Consider the following 17,068-nt stretch of genomic DNA (forward strand, 5'->3'; position numbering starts at 1 on the left):
CCTATACTTTGATATCATTCTTGATAGGGAAGGTAAAATAGTGTTAAACAAAACCTCCCAGATCTGTATTATTTTTCCCCCCTAGCTTTAAAATTCCCACAGGAGTACCATCTACCCCTGGGAACTTTCTTATAGATTGGTTATGCATTACCATTTTTATCTCATCTCCTTCTATCCTAACTGTTAGCAACTGAGCCTTGTCTACCGATAACCTTCATATATTTAAATTCTTCCATAAACATTTCCATTTGTACCTTTTCTTGATTTCCATATTTCTCTGCTTTATACAGACTTTCATAGAATTTCAAAAATATTTCTAATACCTCTGTAGGATCTCTTCTTACCTTCCTTGTTATAGGCTACCTACGCTTGGCTGCAGCCCTTTCTACTTTCTGTTGCCTGAGTTGTGCTAAACATTTTTGTGCTCTAGAGTTATTATCAAAAAACAGTTGCTTAACAGCAATCTTTCTAATCTCATGCATGTTATTGAGGTAATCTCTTATTTTCTGTTTAGCACTCTGTAGTTGGTCCTCTTCTTGTTCTGAGATTCCCACTATTTTTGCAATACTTTAACAATTGTCAGTCCCTCTAAATAATTATTATTATTTCTTAACTATATCTCCCTTTCTTTTGTTTCCACCTTGTTTTTAAACTCAAGTTTAATTTTATCCTACTCCCTAGATATATTTTCAGAAGAAATTTCTATCTTCTCTAATAGCTTTTGAATAATTTTCACTTCCCATTCCTTAAATTTCTCTCTTTTCAACAGATAGGTGGGAAAGCACCAGTGTCTCATTTCTATTTCATTACCCTGTGTTTTTATTTTAGTTATTGCTGGTGCATTATCTGAAATAGTTATTGGGTGCATATCAAGACCTTCAATTAAATGCACATGTTCCTGTGAAATTAAAATTCTGTCTAGCCTAGCCCAGTTTTTATATCTTAGGGAATAATATGTAAATTCACTCCAAATTCCTAGTACTGAATTCACATCTTCCATGCCAAATATTTTTATAACTTTCTTCAAAAGTCTACCCTCCTTTGTTATACTATCCCTTCTGGGCACCCCAGACACATCTTCACTGCTGCAAATCAAATTCCAGTCCCCACCTATAAGTAATATTCCTTGCTGAAAACTGATTATTTTCCCCAACATTTTCTTAAGTTCCATTCTAACAGTATTAGGTAGAATATAAATACTTGCCTGTGTAATCCTCCTCCCTTGCCAGGAGTCCGTTAGTACTACAAATCTACCATTATTATCTTTTTTATCCTTTTCCATCATTACTCAAGATTCTCTTGCAATTAATATAAATGCTCTTTTCCTTTGTCCAAGGTATTCTGCTGAATAACCATCCTGAAAGCCTTTCTTTATCAAATTAACATATTCACTTCCTTCCAAGTATGTCTCCTGTAGCATAGGTATTTGCACTCTACATTTTTAATATAGTTCACTACTTTTTCTTTTTTGTATTTGTCTGTGAGACCATTGACATTTAGACATTACAGAAAGTATCATTATATTGAAAAGCTATTATTACCCTATTTTATATATAAACAGTTTTTTTTGTTAATAGTGTAGTTTCAGCTTTTGTGTTGCATGCATACACTTTTTGGCAGGTTGAAATTTTATACAGTTGTTTCTTGTCATATCCATTTGAGCCTATGTCATATCTTACAAAACTTTTTTTTCTGATTTATTGGAAGACCTCAAAGAAAAAACAAACATCCCCCAATATCCCCCTAAAACTTATTAACTTAATACTAATGCACAAAACTATGTACATCTTCAAATATTGAAGTTTTACCCTCCTAATAGGAAAAATGTCAAGCCACATTTACCGACTTGAGTTAACCTAAAAGAAAGGTTATCAATGCTAAGACGCATGTGCAGCCTGTGCTTCTACTAAGTACTGTCTGTTTTTGTCTTATCTTTATAGCTTTCTCAGCTAGGAAAACACCTGAATGTTTTCAGAGAACATTCTTTCCTAGTCAACATCTCTTTTTTTTCCCTAGCCAATTATTCTTTATCAGATTGTGGTCAATGTCTCATTATCAGATTGTCTCCATGGAGACATGAGGACCAGATAGAGAATTGCTTCTTAAGCATACATTTATTTGCTAGAAAGAAGTCTTATAATATCCAATATTTTTCTTTTACTTGCTTTCTCTTAAATCTTGTTACTAGATCAAGCTAAGGGCCTTAATCTAGTCATTCTCCCATGAAAGAATAAGAAAAAGCACATTCATTTTTCTTTTGTCATGCTCTTTTAAACAGACCTTTCTTTTTTTTAATTGCAGTGCCTACATTTTTTTTAAATTGAACAAGGAGAAAGAGAGAAGGGAGAAAAAAAACAGGAACACTGTTTACAACAGTGTCCCAGTTAGACTTAAAATAACTTAGAAAAATGTTCTTTATAGTATGTAAAGAAAATCATACACTGCAAAAATAGTACTATTAAGAAAAAAAATGGTTTACTTACAGTTAACTTTTTCCCCTTATCTTCCCCTCCCCTATTTTTTCAGAACATTAATGACGCAAAGTAAGGAATATGCTTTAGAGTCCCCCACAAGTCCAACAAAGTCCACAAAAGTCCAGTATTTCCAGATTTTCTTGTTCTTTCATATCTCACAAACATAATTATTTCTTTGTAATCCCACATTTATCAATTTTCCAAGTTACTGGTTTTATTCCTGTTCATCTCCATCTCCCAAATCCTGTCTCGGCTTCATTTCCAACATAGTCTTGATTCTTCTAGTCAACTCTCATGCTTTGTTATTCTTCAGCATTTTCCAATGAAACATTGGTAAAGGTTTCACTGGCACAGTCTCTCTGTGGTCTTTATTACCAGAAGAACTAGAAGCAGAATCTCCTTCTGTTTCACAGCTCCCTTTTTGTTGGACAAACTTTTGTATTTTCTTCTTAGCAAGTACTTCATCAAAAATGATTTTGTCCCTCCAGGGGAGAATATTTTGAAGATAGCTGTGTACAGCAGTTTAATCTCATACCTGCTTCTTGACATTCCCTGAATAGTGGAATAACTCTACTCCTCTTCTGCCTTGTGTACAATGAGCAGTCATTCTCCACAAACACTCTGCTGTCTTTCACTTTTAGTACTTTGTTCTTCTGCCACAGTTTTGTCAGAATCAACTCCTTCTGCTGGTAGGATTGCATCTTTACTATTAAAGATCTAGGTTGCTTTCCTCATAGCCAGGTTTGGAGCATACACACAATGTGCCCTTTTAACTAACAAATCCTGCTGTGGAATACCAGTACAGTTGCTTAATGCAATCTGTTCCTTCCAGCTTCTCTGGTACAGCTGAAAATCTCAGGTTTTCCCTACATGCTCTGTCCTCTAATTCTATTATTTTTTGCTCAAGAAGCAGCCTTTTCTTTATTTTGCCCTCTGATTTTTGCAGTTTTACCACCTCATCTAAATATCTGTTTAAAGTTTCTTTCATTTTTTTCCAGCCTTTTGTTGTTCAAGTTGATATACTCCATCAGTGTTTTGTTTATTTTAACCAGGTCTGTTTGCAGTTGTCATATACTTTCATCTAGGTTACTGGAAGTCAAGTCTGGAGCTGCACTGCTTTTTGCTGAAGAGCTGTAGAACTTTTCCCAGTCAGTGTTTTTTCCTTACCTTTTGTAGCTTATTTTCTTTTAGGTCCACTGTATTTCTTTTTTCCTGGCATCCAGGCAGTGCACTTACTAGCTAGTTACTGAAATGTACCCAGAAACACAAAGGTCTACTGGCCTTCTCTGCTGAGTTTCTGTTTTCACACTGTAAGAGCTAGAATTAAGCAATGTGCAGCCATCTTGGAAGTCCCAGAAATATGAATCTTATCCTCTAACAGTTTATAACATCTGTCCAAATCATCCCTGAGTTAACAAGAATCTTAGCAAAGGAAAAAAACACTTGTCTGGGATTAACGTCAGACGCACCATTTGAATTTGTCAGTTCTGGGTGATGGATTCCTGAGGAGAATCACACCTGTCTGTGTCAGAATCCTCAAAATCTGAAAACACATACTGTTTTATGGCAATACCTGCACTAGAACCATGAAAAGGCAAACAGACCACAGAACTGACAGACTTTAAAACACTCTTAGCTAAGGATATAACTTCTGACTTAATTACAAGGCAGATAATCAAGTTGTTTCTGTATATACATTTCTTTCTTTCTAGGAATATTGCTACAGGAGAATGGTCAGGGGACAGCTTACTATTCCTGGTAAGAAGTATCTTTCCCCAGACAACTCCTGTACCTAAAGTGTTTGGATCTCCCATACCTGTGATAGGTCATGGAACAGCTCCTGGAGACATGTCTAACCCCCTAATGGAGGTTATAGCTACACCAGAGGAAATCAAGGCAATGGATAAGTGGTCTGTTGAACAGACTGTCCACAACAGAGTCACCAGCCATAGGCTGAGGTAATAATTTTACTTGATTTTTTTTTTCTTTTTAAGTACAAAGGGAGTGGAGAAAGCAAGACCAGGAATATTCTCCATGCTGTAGCCAGAGAAGAAACCCTATTACAAGTTCAGCAAATTTAGTAACACTGGAAGACAATAAGTAAAATTGAAAAATAAGCCAAGTAACAGAGCAACAGCGTATATAATCCCTGATAGAAGCCAATATTCGTAATGTGAAATACCACAAATAGCTGATTTTTTATTGTGATTTTTTTAATATATTAGGGTAGATCAGAAATAAAACCACAAATATTCAATAAAGATATTTATGACAGGAAGGGGTACATATAAGGGATCAAATCTATTAGGCAAGAATCTGTTGACTGACTGCTCTTCCTCTGTAACCAGAGAGATCCTTCTGCTCAAGCCAGCAGTAAAATTCTGAAAATTTACGTCACTCTTGTTGCTGATATTTCCCCCTCCAAAAAGGGTGCAGTCTGTCAGTAGCCAGAGTGAAGGAGAGGGAAGTTAGAGCTTTGGCAAACTAACTGGGTGCTGTGTCCTTGGAAGGACACTACTCATAGGCTACTGCAGCAGTTATAGTTTATTTTTTTTCAGATCTAGAAAAGTTCAGGTTTCACACTTCTGAGTGGGAATTATTTCATTGATAACCAGTACGTGTGCTTAGATCAAATTAATATTACTAGACATGTAATGGTCCTGACGTCTTACAACAATTTAACCAGTGCAAGATCCGCTGTGATACAGGCAAAATGCAATGATTTTGGTCCTCAGATTTACCCCTTTTCTCATAAAGTTAGTCCTGTTTATTGGTACATACCTTATTAAATAAATACACTAAGCCTATACAACAATTACTTATCACTAACTATACAGGGCCCAGTATATCAGACCTACTATTGTAAAAAGTAAGTACTCTTCTTTCTGACTCTCTGTTATGATTTCTTATGCACAGAGGCTGAAAGGTACATACAATGGCAACAGGCTAAACTGAGTAAACCAAACCTCCTTATCCCCAGCTCATCACGTGTTATGCCCAGGTGTTTCCATGCAAGCTAAGAGATGGAGTCCTTTCAGTGTGTCCTTGGTCTGCAGATTGGTCACAATATTACTGTCAAAAAAGTAGAATTTTACAGACTCTGTTCTGAAGCTAATGAGATATCCTAATGAGGACAAACCCTTCTGCTCCACACAGAACTTACAATCAGCACTACAGGTTATCCTGAACACACATTTGAACTAATAGGAAATAAAGCATGCATAGCAGACCTAAATCATACTCTGAATAGCTGAATAAACATTATAATGCAAGTTATTCCTGAATAAATTTTTATATAAATATTTGCTATGATCCTGTAGACCTTTTCCTTCAAAACAATTACAAATCTGTAAGATTCTGATCCATGCAGCAAACGACAAAAATATACATATTTTTTGCAGTGTTTCCCCAGCTTCCGTTATGATTTGTGTTTACTGTTCTCTAGTATATACTAAAATAACTACAGTTATGCAACTAGCAAACAATTTCCAAGATTATTTTAGCTGTTAAGGGTTAATTTTGTTTTCTACATGACAGGTTAGCATGGCCAAAGCATACCTGAGCACCTGGATATCACAGCATGCAAAGATTAGAATTCAACTAATTTTAATTAATTTTATAATTAATTATAAGAATTGATAAGCAAAGTAGTGGCCTGATCCTCAGTGGACCCATTTCAGTTACAGTATGGGAATAACATTAAGTCATAGCTCTCAATAACTCAGTAAGTCAGGGCCAAATCTTACAAATACAGAAATAATCAGGGACAGTCAGGGACACTTTTAAAATATTAGGACTATTAACTTGAGATAGTGATATAAAAAGGGAATGTGAATTAATATGCATTGTTGAACTGAAAGAAGTCTATAACTCTAATTATAGTCATTATTAAGTGTAATTTGCTATCCTTTCTCTAAAAATATTAAGTTTTAGGAGGGATTAAAAGGGACAGAGCTAAAATTTGAGTCAAAATCCAGGACAGTTGAGAGGTATGCATTAAAACAAAAACATAAATTGACAATGTAGGGTGGCACAGTGATGCAGCGAGTAGTGTTGCCTCACAGCAAGAGGTTTTCCAGTTCAATTCTTGGCTGGGAAGCCTTCTGTGAGGAGTTTGCATGTCTCCCCTGTGCTCTTGTGGGTTTCCTCTGGTTGCTCTGATTTCCTCCCACATTCCAAAGACATGCAGTAGGTGGATCAGACACTCTAAATTGGTCATAAATGTGCATGCGAGTGTATGATATGAAAGAACAGCCAAGGCAGGGCTAGCCATCCATCTGTGTGAACCTTGGCTCTAGATGATTGTCACTGTTGAAGTGACACCCTGACCCCATGTGCAAAAATGGGAAAATGGGGAGTGGGTGGGATGAATGGGATGGGCAGTGTAAATGTCAGTCTCAGTGGCACAAAAGGTAGCACACTTGCCCTTGGTACAGAAAGCTGTGGGTTCTGTTTCCCCACCAGACAGACTAATTGCTGATACTACAGTGCAACATAAGGGGGATGTTGCACTCCTGACTGTGCTGTCCTTTGGATGAAACATTCAACCACGGTCCCATCTGCTTGAGTTGTTGGTAGGTCAGGTGCATGTAACAAATTCCATGGAACCTATCAAAAAGAGTTGGGATAATTTATTATGTACAAGTATTTACACATTTACAAATATATACAGGTTAATATATTCACATATTTACATTTTTGCAGAAAAATTGTACATCCATTCCTACAAAATTTCCATATCATATATTTATAGATGCCCACTCCTTTTTCCATAACCATCATTTAATTTTCTTTAGTATATTTAGGACAACCCAATTTCCATCAAACATAATCTCATTCGGTCTTTCATTCCAAATAACTCAAATAATACAAAACACTTTCTGAAACAATCTTTTAACATATTCATTATTTAAACCTTTATAAAATCCACATTCAATCATATCTATATTCACTTATTTATATTCTTGAAACTTATTCAAGATTTTTTCTATAATTTTTTTCCATAATTTTTGCACTCTTTCACATGTCAGAAAAACATTATCTGTAGTATCAAATTAATTAAAGAAAAGACACACTCTTTCATTTATTTTTTATAAGGCACATTTCCCTTCAGTGGCAATCTATTAATTTGTAATCAACAAAAATAAAATCCTGACATTCCTCATTTTCATACACCAACCATTTCTTTGCTTAATAGCTTTAATTTTCTCTACTGTCAGATGTTTCCATGGGTTAACACAATAATTTTCTCTCTTTATAGTTTTATACCATAATCTCCTATTATCCTCTACATGTTCTATATTTAATTTCCACGTCATTATTTTTTTCTTGATTTTTTTTTATTTCTTCATTTCTCCATTCAATTCTCTTTCCTTTTTATTCAGTCTTATTAAATTCAATTATCTATTATATTTCATCTTAAACAGTTTTGTTATGAAATAATTTTCATTTCCACTTATCCATCATAATATCCTATATAAATTTAAAGATGCTCCATAAACTATGGGATTCATTAATCCTAGTCCCCTTCATCTTTATCCATATACAACCCTTCTCTTCTTACTGGATTTAATCTAGAACCCCAAATGAATGTGAATATTAATCCAATAAATTGGTTTTCCATGTATTTTGGCATCATATGTATAATGGCCATGTATGCTATTCTTCCCACCTAGATGGAATGTATCAGATATATTTTCTTTCTAAAAGATAATCTGTATCTACTCCAAAAAATACTAAGTTGTCTTAGTTCCTGTACTTTTTTCATCCATTGTTCCTTAACTACTTTTATAGATCCAGATATTATTCCCAGAAGATATTTATTCTATTCCAAATTTAATTTCTTTTAACACGTCTTCTGAACTGAATCCTTTACTTTTTCTTCTATTTAATGACATTCCTATATTCTGCAGATAATTATCTATTCTAGAAATTGCTTGTTCCATCATTTTATTTTTATATCATCAGCATAAAACATACTAACTGTATATTCAATAGCTTCACTCTGTATATATCTTGCCTCTCTGATATCATCATTTATTTTTTTGCTATACAATTCACAAATAAAATACTACTCACTGGACATCCTTGTTTTTACCCCCTATTCATTTATATCTCTTCACTTAACCAACCATTTATCAAAGCTTTTATTTTACTATTCCTGTGCACTGACTCAATTACATTCTGTATCTGTTTATTTAATTTATAGCATTCCATTATCTTCCATAATATATCATGATCTGTCATATCAATAGCTTTATATATATCCCCAATAATATTTTTCTCCTTTATTTTCTTTTTGTATACCATCTATTTCTCTAAACTCTCTAACAATCATTAATATTTTGTGGCATCTTCATCCTTTAATAACATATATACAATCCTTTAACACTTTATCTATCTTATTTAATATTATTTGCAATATTTTCATAAATATTTTATAATCCATGTTATTTAATACAACTGCCTTCCAATTAGTTATTTACATATTCTCTTATTTTTTCCATATAAATTTCATAATGTCATTATATATTTGTGTATAACAAACACCATCTTTTAACCATTCATTAAATATGAATATCAATATTTCTTTTTGCCATAATTCCAAAGTGTTGTACATTAAATAAGCTATACCATCTGAACCTGCTACAGATCCAATATTAACTTTCTTCATATCATACTGAATTCCATTATAGCAATCTGTGTATGTAATTATCTATTTATAACTTCAGTAAATTGTTTAATATTCCATCCATCTACATCATTTAACACATGTTTTCTCATAGCCTTTTTAACATACTACACTAACATTTTCATAATTTCACTTTGTTGTTTCATCACTTCCCCTTTTTCATTTTTCATTTCTCTCATATCACTTTCACCTTTCATTTTTTTACTTAAATAAGGAAAAACAACTTCTTATTTTCCTTGCAAAAAATATTTTTCTTATGCAATAATCTAATTTTCTCTTGATTCCTTTTATATATCTCCTCCTCTTCTGAAGAATAAACATTTGTATTTTTCTCCAAATTTTCTAGTGTTTTATTTTGTAACTCCTTGTACTCTTGTTTTTCTTTTTGTCTTAATCCATGTGTCCATTGTAAATAATCTAATTTACATGTTTCTTTAAATACTAACCACCCTTTTGTCCAATTATTATAACAAGTTCTCATAGGTATATATTCTTTCAATAACTGATATATATTTCCCTTACTTTTTCATTCCAGATCATCTCATTTATTATTTTAATTCCCTTTCCAATTTTTATATGTTCTTTATTTTCTTCAATTTCTAACCATATGGTCTGAAAATTTTGTCTGTACTGCTTCTTCTACAGTAATCTTTATACCTTTAGAAACTAAAAAAACAGTCAAGCACTGATTTAAAATTTCCACTCCTATATGTGTACATATTTATATTCCCGAATATCACATTTCCACAACTCATAATCTCTTTTATCATTTTCTTATCAGATCTGTCTTTTTTCTTTTTATCCCTCAAATCACACATAAAGTCATCTGCAATTATGATGCCCATATTGGGTATTATATAATCAAATATCTCTTTAAATAACCTTTATCTTTCTTTATATGATACATATGCATATATTGCTTAATTCTATATACTTTCTTTTTCCATCTAAAGTCTGCAACAGTTAATTTTCCTAATCTAACTACAGTACAATCTAGTATGGAAATTCCTATGTTATATAATATTGCTATCCTTGAACAAATCTCTTCTTACAAATTCCAAATTATACCCCCTCCATAAATTCTGTTTGTAATCTTTCTTCTTTTGTTAAACCTCTAACATCTTATAATATTATAATAGCTACCTCACATGTATTACACCATTCCAAAACTCCTATTCCTCTAACCAAAGTTTTTTGTTCACATTAACTAACAGTATCCTAAGATTATTTGCTTTTCTTCTTCTTAATCTCATTGTAATTATTTATTACTTTATCCATTTCCTTTTTTTAGCTTTTATACCTAAACCCTGTATCTTTCTTTTCCTTTCTTTCACTCTTTTCTCACTAAAATTCTTCTTCCTAATTACTTTCCAATCAATATCCCTATCATCACTATTATCTGATTCCAATTCTACTTCACCTTTTTTGTTTCTTTTATCTCTAAATCTTGCACTTCCTCAATAAGTATTACTACATATTCAATATGATTATTTTCTTGTAACTCTGATTCCTTATTTTTTTATTTGTCATTTCCACCTATTTTTTTGTTCTTTATCACCATCTTTCCTTAAAGGCTCTGTTTGTTCAAATGTATTACTTTCACATTTTCTAGCCTCATGACCATAAGCCCCACATATAAAACATCTCTTTTTGTCACAGTTACCAACAATACCAAGAAAGGGAGTGCAAAAAAGTCAAAAAAGAACTGGCAATAACTTCTGTAGCCCTTTTTAAGCGTATTTAATGAGACAACATATTAACGCAATTCACACAATGCTCTCTCCTAGCGTTTTCATCCAAGACAAATGGACTTCATCAGACAACGTTTAAACATAACTTAACTATATATATACTGGTTTAATTATCCCAGTGACCAATGAATCATGCTGTAAGCATTTAAATTAAACAAATCAAAAAACGGTCTCATAAATATTAATAGATTAAAATCATTAAACTCAAACATAAAACATTTCTAGTGACTAATAACACAAAAATGTTAAGTACATTTGATAAAAATATACAAAAAAAATGTATATGTAAAATTTGTTTAAATAAAGTGCTTGTGCAGAATACGAATATATTCCTATGTACTTCTATTATATTCCACCCTCTGCTGTTCGAAACCTATATTACAAGTATATTACACTTGCATTAAATTTCATTAAAAAAAAACATATATTAATCACAGGCAGATGAAATCACCATAATACTAAAATCTAAAAACCTTATCACATATCATATATCTTTAAACCAAATAGAAAATGTTCAAATTCAATAAAAACAATAGAAAATATGTGCATATATGAATAAGGTGCTTGTGCATATATTCATATAAAGTGCTTGTGCTTGTGCTCATGTCTTCTATAAAATACTATTATATTGCACCCTCTACTGTTTAAAAATGTATTACAATTATATTTTATTTGCCTTTATTTTCAGTAAGGAAACTATGCTTAAATGATCATTTAACCCGGGCTTTTTACCTGCCTCAAGGTATACTTGCCACCACAATTCCTTACTTTCAAAAATCTCTTCCCAGATTCCACCCCTAACATCTTTTCTAACTTGTTGAAGAATGAAAAAATAAAATTTACAACCTTTACATTCTTTACTATGTTTAAATAATGCGTTTGTCTCTTTTCCCTTTTGAATATCATAGACGTGTTCGTATATTCTTTTCTTTAACTCTCTTTCAGTTTTTCCTACGTAATATGACGAACACGTATCGCAAGTTGCCAGATAAACCACTCCTTTTGTATCACAGTTATAGTAACTTTTACTTTTAATTAAAATATCTCTACTTCCTATAAAAATTTCACTCTTGTTACTAACATAAGGACATTGATTGCACCGACCACATCTAAAAGTTCCAACCTTTTTAGTACTGTTATTCTTGTACTTTACACTTTTCTTACTTTTTTCTAACATGTTCTTTATACATCTAGAATTTCTATATATAATTTTGGGCTTGATATTATTAATTTCTTCAATATCAGTTAGGGCTGCAAATTTATCCCATTCTTTTTTTAAAATGTTTCCTAAACCAATATTTTGTGTGTTATATTCTACAATAAGATTTCTTTGGAACTGTTCTTCCATAGTCCCCCTCTTTTTACATTCTTCACGTAATGTTTTAAATTCTTTCATACCTATAATGGGTTTAAATCTCTCTGCCCTACCCTTTTCCACTTCTCTTCTTATATTGGTCACGAATTTCTTTGGATAACCTCTTTCTATAAACATCTTTTCTAATATGTTACACTCAATTTCAAAATCGTCATCTAGACTGGTCATCCTTGATCCCCTCACAAACTGCCCCTTTACTATATTTCTCTTACAGTGCAGGGGATGAGCACTATCAAAATGTAGATATGAGTTGCAATAAGTACTTTTTCTATATACTCTGGATACAAAATTGTTGAGTGTATCATTCTTAACCAATTCTATATCTAGATACTGCAATACCTCACTACTCATATTGTGAGTGAACTTAAGAAAGTTAGTGGTGTGACCAATATATTCCATAAATTCCATGAACCTTTCCTGTCCCCCCGTCCAAAATATGACTATATCATCAAGGAATCTTCTATACAGAATCCATTCCTTGTTAAATTCAGAATTCAAAATACATTTTTCTTCCCATTTAGATAAAACTATGTTGGCGTATGTAGGTGCACATGCCGCCCCCATGGACACACCCGTCTTTTGTTGAAAATATTCTCCATCAAATATTAAAAAATTGTATCTTAAAATAGTGTCCATGAGAGCTACCGAGAGTATTTTGTCTTCTTGGGTCATAGTTTTATCTTGAAATATACACTCTTCAAACATGTCCATACCACAGTCATGTGGTATGCTAGAAAATAAATCAACAATATCTATGGTTATAAATAAAAGGTCAGTGCTATAAAGGTCAGGGGAAAGTTGTTTTAAAAAATCCCATGAATCCTTTAGAATAATTTTATTTTTTGTCCATATATGCTTTGTGGTGATATCAATGTACTTCACCAGTGGTGTTGTTTTTGACCCTTCAGCTGTAACTATGGGTCTTAAGGGTGGGTCCAACCAATTTTTATGGACTTTCGGGATTCCAAACATTGTAGCTATTCTAGGTTTTGCTACTGTAAGAAATTTGTGTAATTCAGGCTTTATTACCCCCTCAAACATGAAATCTTTTAACATATTATCTATCCGGTGGTATGCTAGATTTACCTCGTTTTTCGAAACCACCGTATATTTTAGTTCATCCCTGAGGATCATGTTCATCTTTCCTTCATAAATAATATTGTCCATAATAACCATCCCCCCACCCTTATCTGGTTTCATTACTCTGATAGAATCATTGTCTATTAATTCAACTAACGCTTCCTTCTCCTCCTTCTTTAAGTTATTATTAAATCTACCTTTATTCTTATTTTATTTTGTTTACTTCTAATCTCTTCTTCCAATATTTTTTCAAAATTTCTTAACTGAGGTATTAAGGGTGGATTATATGTGGATTTCTTTCTCAATTCTGCCTTGTTGTTTCCATACTCATAAGTATTATTCGAAGCTAACACACTTAGATTAATTTTTCTCATAAATAACTTAGTATCTAATATTGTGGTGGTAGTATCTCCCTTGTAACTAGGTATAAATTTAAATCCCTTACTGAGTAAATTAAAATGATTTTCTTTTATATTAAAATTACCATAATTATAAATGGAAAAATCCTTATAGGTATATTTAACATTATCTGTTATATTAATATTATCGACATTTACATCCAAATCAATAATACTAGCAGAGTGGGTGTTACTTAAAACCTCCCCCTCCCTCTTCTCCCCCCCCCTCATATAAAAATTTCCTTTGTTATTATAAGGCACATATTCTTCATCTGTTTCCCTTACTAAAGGAGGGAAATCTTGGTCATACTGATAGTCATTCCTATACTCTGTGTGACTATAACTGGGTTTATTCCATTTCCTATTATTAAAGTTGGTATCCCTTTTAGGGACAGTAGGCTTGGGGTAATTATTCCCAGTTTCATACTCTAAAATGTCCCTATGTAGTTTACCTAATTTTCTTTGCATGACTTGTCTACATTTATCATCAATGTCTTGCCTGATTTTGTAATATTGTTGTCTTTCTTCCTTTATACCGTGTATTAAATCATTCTTAATACCCCCGTCCAACTCATCAATCTCTTTACTTAAACATGTTAATTTCCTTTCATTTTCTTCTATAATTAATTTAATTACATCCAAACCACACTGGTTAAACACTTTAAGTAAACTGGTATGAAAAATAGATCCACATATAACATTGTTAGGATACTTGCAAATACGCAGTCCTTTAGGGACAATTTCCTTTTTCAAACACTCTAATAAATATGTGTTTTCAATATTCAGAATTTTAAACTTGGTCATCAAAACTTTAAGTTTGTCCAATTTGACAACATAAGACTCTCCGTCCATGTTTTTAGAGCCAGTGTGAGCATCTACACCAAACACAACATTTCTCCTTAACCAATCACTAGTACTTGTACTATTAGAACAAACAGTACCTGTGCTAGAATCTATTGAAGTCGGCTTCTTAGGTTGAGCCCCTACTGCTGCTCCGTGGCGCTCAGTCCTCACCTCAGCCCCTTCAGATTCAGCACCAAAAATGTTCGGAGTCAATAAAGGATTAAAATTAGTTGCTGAACTGTTGGAAAAGTCGCCGGCATCGTCCTCGTCACCCATAAGCTCCCTTTTCTGTTTATTCCTAGTGTTGTACAGCTGTGCACCTTCGTTAACATTTTCCGCTCCACCAAACCTTGTTTGGCTTATTAACATTTTGTGACAAAGGGGTGTAAGTAAGTCTATGAGTTCTGTCAGTTGGCCAATCAGCTTCCTTGATTGGCCAAGCTCTTCCTGCCCCTCCAAACTCATTTGTCTTGGATGAAAACACTAGGAGAGAGCATTGTGTGAATTGCGTTAATGTGTTGGTCATTTGTCTTGGATGAAAACGCTAGGAGAGAGCATTGTGTGAATTGCATTAATGTGTTGGTCCGTGAAGTCTATGTTGTCTCATTGAATACGCTTAAAAAGGGCTACGGAAGTTATTGCCAGTTCTTTTTTGACTTTTTTGCACTCCCTTTCTTGGTATTATTGGTACTTTTCGAGTGCTTTCAGTGTTTCGTTATACAGTTACCAACAAAATTACCCTCTTTTCCACAAAAATTACATATTTTTGGATGCCCCAATATAAAACAACAGCTTTATGCCCTTGTACATTAATCATGCTAGGAATGTGAATAATGTAATCATTTTATATTTTCAAAATACTATTGCAATCACAGGCCCCAGTCCATAAACCTTTGTTATATAATACTTTTGCAGTACTTTTCATTTCTGAACAAAAGTTCTTTAATAAATGTACTTAACAGTCTCTCTATCTAGCCAAGAATTTTACCCTGTACGGAACTGGATATTCACTTTATTTTGTGTTTTATGATAAAAAGTCTTAACAATATACTTATTCCAAGGATATATATCTTTTTTTATCAAACCGTTACAAAAAAATTGTAGTCCTATAGCCATTTAAAAAAATGTCACAATAAGTCTCTTTTTCAATCAAAATAAATTATCTTACATCTTGAGCTTTTACTCCTAAAGGCACTATAACCATGTCTGATATTTCATACCTGTGCACTCCCTTCTCTTCTTTACCTTGTATGCATACAACAGATTTCTGTTTCTCTGACTCCTCTATTAACTTAATTATTTTCTTTTCTCTTTTTTTTATTTTCTTTACTACATCTGCAAACACTATTTTCTTTATTTCTCTCTCCTCTTCCTCTCAGATTGTCTCCATCACTTCTCCCCAGGGCAAGTCGTTTCCACAGTCTGGTTCCTTTTCTTCAGATAAATCCACAAGTAAATCATCCTGCAACCATCCCAACTAGAGGGTTGCAACAATAGGTTGTCTTGCTGTTGCTCCTCCATTTTCACAGAACTGAATAGTTCTGTTGCTTGGAAAGAATCCTCTGAATAAAGCATATTGCCCTCCAACCTTCTCTTTATTCCATTCTGCATTTTCATATAAGAACTGGTAGTCACCTCAATTCCTGGTTCACTTTCCTTAGTTTTGTGAAGTTATCCCAGCCACCACTGCACTGGAAATGAAACATACACACATTCATGCTTGTCGGCCATATAGGCCATGAGTGTGGTAATGTGTAGGGGTTCTTTAATATTAATTATAACAACTTATATATACACTATTTACAGTGTATACATTATTTACAGTTAATTACATATTACATTACAATATAATACAGTTTCATATATTCAACTCCCCCCCCACCCTTTTTTCCATAACCAGAAAAGTATCCTCTTCAAAATGTCAGATAATAGCCATTTCTCATTAAAGGACAACCACACCCACAGACTCAAAAAGCATGTTTATTTCATCATGGTTTGGTGTTTCCTACATTTTAACACCACTCTGGGACCATCTACAGCTTTTAAGATATTTTTATACTCAATTTCTGACTCTGACCACATGGGGTCTGGCATCTTGAAATAATTCTGACTGTTAATCTGCCTCTAAGTATCCCAGAATGCATTGTTTGTCTCCAAAAACCTGCATCAGATCTGACACATTTTCCCTAAAGCTCCCGTCAGTGCGCTGATTTTACAGGCATTCACTGATGTGTTATAGTCACCTACTTTTGGTTAAAATGTTATCCTTTTTCAATGACTACTTCAAACATAAGCAGTGCAAATGCTATAGAACAGAATTGAAAAGTGCATTTTATTGCTCTTTCTTCTTAGAAATGCTAACTTGATTTCTTTTGTGAAGGCTGAAATCTAGTTCTTCAAGGTATCTCCCCTCCCCGTCACACCTACCTTCCCTAGCTGTCAAAGAGCTAAGGGTA

General features: G+C 33.2%; 1 long non-coding RNA gene across 1 annotated transcript in view; it reads right to left on the reverse strand.

Annotated features, from left to right (window-relative positions):
- Positions 1–6,668: 6,668 nt before the first annotated feature.
- The window catches only part of LOC122806596, a 274,474-nt gene continuing 264,074 nt past the window's right edge, over positions 6,669–17,068 (reverse strand). The window contains exon 4 of the long non-coding RNA XR_006365527.1: positions 6,669–7,082. This is a non-coding gene — a long non-coding RNA (uncharacterized LOC122806596). The remainder of the gene's footprint in view (positions 7,083–17,068) is intronic.

The sequence above is a fragment of the Protopterus annectens genome, chromosome 7.part0 (assembly GCF_019279795.1).
Source record: "Protopterus annectens isolate FY-2018-M chromosome 7.part0, PAN1.0, whole genome shotgun sequence".
Classification (NCBI taxonomy): domain Eukaryota; kingdom Metazoa; phylum Chordata; order Ceratodontiformes; family Protopteridae; genus Protopterus; species Protopterus annectens.